Here is a 3,451-nt window from a genome sequence, read left to right on the forward strand (position 1 = left end):
ACCGGTTCTCACGGTCTCTTCGCTTGCAGATTTCTTATATTTTTTCTTCTACCCTGAAGATGGAGGCGATACGTTCCTCCGAAACGTCGGTTAACACCACATATACACGGTGCCAAATCCCAGAAGACTGCTTTCTTCATAAGTTATTTTCATCCTGCAACTTTAAATCCAAATTGTTCATATGGTTCACCAAATCAGCAAAAATGCTAATTTCCAAAGCCACTCGGTATCTTATAAAAGTGGTTGTGAATAATATTATTATTAACATAATATGGAATATCAATATATTTTAAACATAATCTTAAATAATGAATTTGAAATCTATGAACAAATATTTATTTGTAAGATTTGAGGCTTTCACGGCGGTGACTATGAAGGAAGCAGTCTTCTGGGATTTGGCACCGTGTATATGTGGTATTTTTTTACCAGTACTCATTGGAAAATTAGTTCAATTGGCTCATTTCTGCAGAATTCTTTCGCGGGCCGGATAAAATCACATCGCGGGCCGTAGTTTGGCGACCCTTGTTCTACAGCACCGAATCCGAAATCACCCCGTCATTGTAATCAGTAGGGACCGGATTTTTATGCCCCAATAATCCCTTAAATATGTATGCATTTATGCATGAAAAACTTCTGAAATAAGAACATAAAAATTTATACCAAATATTAAAATTGATTTTACATTGTTTTAAGACCAACAAATCAATATTTAAGTTCATTTTATGTAATCACTGAATGATTCACTTGCAATAAAAAGCTATACTTAAATACATATCATGCAACAAAGCAACATATTTCATTACAAATTTAAAGAACCAATGGTACTCACATTTAGCTCTCCAAACTTTCAACTTCTCTTTTGTTGCAGTTCACAATTACTAAATGTTTTAGGTTTTCCATAGTTGGTCGCCTCCTATTGTCTCAAAGATGTCCTTATAGCGGGAAAAACTTCTTTCCACCTCACAGGAACTTAGGGGTGCATGTACAAAAGCCGCTATTTTCTCCACTGTTAGGGATATTTTACTTGGCAGTTCAGTACGTTTGCCGGCTAAAATTTCTTCAATTTCATAAATTTGTTCATATCTTGGATTTTTCTTTTAAGAATGCTGTGTACTTTTTTCCTTTACTACTTCACCAACTCTTCCAGCAACCAAACGCAATTTGGAAACAGTGGTTTTGAACACACTTAACGACTGATACAAAGTAGTATTGCTATTGTTTGGCCTCCAGTGAGGAAATGGCGGATTGAAGATAAGAGAAGTGAGCAGATATATGGGAAATATTAGTCTCTAGTTCTGCGTTTTTTAGTACATCTTGGGCAATTTGAATTGATGCTGCACTTTTGGAATCAAATGAATTCACGACATTCCTAGCTGTTTCTAAATGTTCGGTATAATAACTCGCTGCACACAGCCAAGTGCCCCAGCGTGTTAAAATTGGTTATGGCGGAAGTGGAACGCTCGGTGCTACTGCTTTAAAGGCTTCCTCTCTGTATGGCGCTTAAAGAGATACCTTCTTCACAGAAGACACCAACTTGTCAACAAGCGGAAAATTTGCACGAATTGTTTCTGCAACACGGTGCAACCCATGGACAAGGCAAGTCAAATGAGTCATATTTGGAAATATAACTTTAAGAGCAGTACAGGCTTTCATCATATAACTTGCAGCATCAGTCACAAAGAACAATAGGTGCTCATACTGAATGCCATTCGGCCATAGTAAATTCATGGAATTGATAAAAATTAGGAAACTGCGGAGCTATTTGTGGTTTCAAATTGCTCTACCGCAAGAAGATATGGGGTAGGTTGTTCATTCTTATTAAGGGATCCAACTTTACAATTTACAATAAACCGTCCCTCATAATCTTGTGTTCCTTCGATTGATGTGGGACCCTCAACGTCTGACAACCCTACGGGCCTTCACGGCCTGGTACGGGGATAGCTTTACATTTTACTTATCTCTAATGCTTTCAATTGTAAGATCGAAACACTGCTTTACGTAATTTTTGCTCACAGTTGATTCATCCGGCACTTTGCACGGTGTATTTTTTTTTTTTTGCTTTTGGGGTGGGACTAAGTCCCTTGTACTGCGGCCACTTCTGTCCTATTGTACAGTCCCAGATGATAAGTGAAGTTGATTGTGGAGCAATTGCTGGAATGATGATTGGCAGGGGAAACCGAAGAACTCGGAGAAAATCTGCTCCAGCGCCACGTTGTTAATCACAAATCCCACTTGACCAGACCCCGGGATCGAACCGGGCCGCCGCGGTGGGAAGCCAGCGACTAACCGCTTGAGCTATGGCGTGGCCTTTGCACTGTGTATACTTCTCTATGAAGTTTCTCAGAGCAGGATTGGTTAGTTTCCACAGCGGAATATCTGCCGCTAAAAATGCGTCGCATAAATCAGAGGAAAACTGTGAAAAACTATTATTAGAAAATTCACTAAGCAATTTTTGAACAAGAGCACTTTTCGTGGATTTAGTTTTAGTATTCTCTTTGTGTATATTAGTGTTAAAATGCTGAAGCACTTCAAAGCGTTTTTCACAACCGTTTTCTCACACATTCGACAATAAAGAATTTCGTTATCCGTACTTATCATCTCTCCTTCGAACTCCCGCTGATACAGCTGTATTTTAGTTTTCTGACTTACTTTCAAATCATGGAGACTTCGGAAATAAATAAGTGAAGTCCCTTATCGGTTGAATAGTATTACGTTGATAGCGGCTACATGTGAACGCTTCCGACTAATCTCTTCGCGGCCACTTTGATGGTACGCGGATGAGGCAAGTTACGAGTAGAGGGATCAGGGAAGTCCCGTCCTGGGTATTGCATCAGAAACATGAATCATAACGAAATGCTGAGTCAAATATGCAACATATTCTAACGAGGAAAAGAAAAATTGTATATACACGACCATGAGTGAAAATTTGAACATAAATTTAAAAAATATGTGACAAAAAATTAAAAAAAAATATGCAGTATAAATATAGATATTTGAACATATGATGCTTATTCATAAAAAGGCAAAATATGCATTTTATATGCATCATCAAACCATGTCCAAAATTTAAGAAATGAAGTAATCCACACTTATATCCAAATGAGCATACTTTCTGGTTGCAAGAAAGAAATGTGCATTTGCATTAAAGTCCGATCCCTAGTAATCAGTAACGTATCTAGAATAAATTTTGTCGTGTGAGAAAGGTTTGACGTAGCTAACTTAAAATATGTATGAAACTTTGAACGATTGAACGTTATGTACACAATATGGGAAACTCTAGTTTCTGCCTCACAGGAAACACATTAAGTGACCGCTAAGTGTCATATATGACCCCCGCTCAATTATTGTAACTTTTAAATGTATAACCATTTGATATTAAGAATACTTTGAATATAAGCAGTCCTAAAGAGACCACACACGGTGTTATTTCGAGCTAGACGGATCGGCATGC

General features: G+C 37.8%; 1 protein-coding gene across 3 annotated transcripts in view; it reads right to left on the reverse strand.

The window, feature by feature from the left end:
• The window catches only part of LOC111867801 (dehydrogenase/reductase SDR family member 11-like), a 72,302-nt gene that overhangs the window by 46,370 nt on the left and 22,481 nt on the right, over positions 1 to 3,451 (reverse strand). The gene's annotated exons all lie outside the window — the stretch shown is intronic.

The sequence above is a fragment of the Cryptotermes secundus genome, unplaced genomic scaffold, assembly GCF_002891405.2.
Source record: "Cryptotermes secundus unplaced genomic scaffold, Csec_1.0 scaffold536, whole genome shotgun sequence".
Taxonomy (NCBI): Eukaryota; Metazoa; Arthropoda; class Insecta; order Blattodea; family Kalotermitidae; genus Cryptotermes; species Cryptotermes secundus.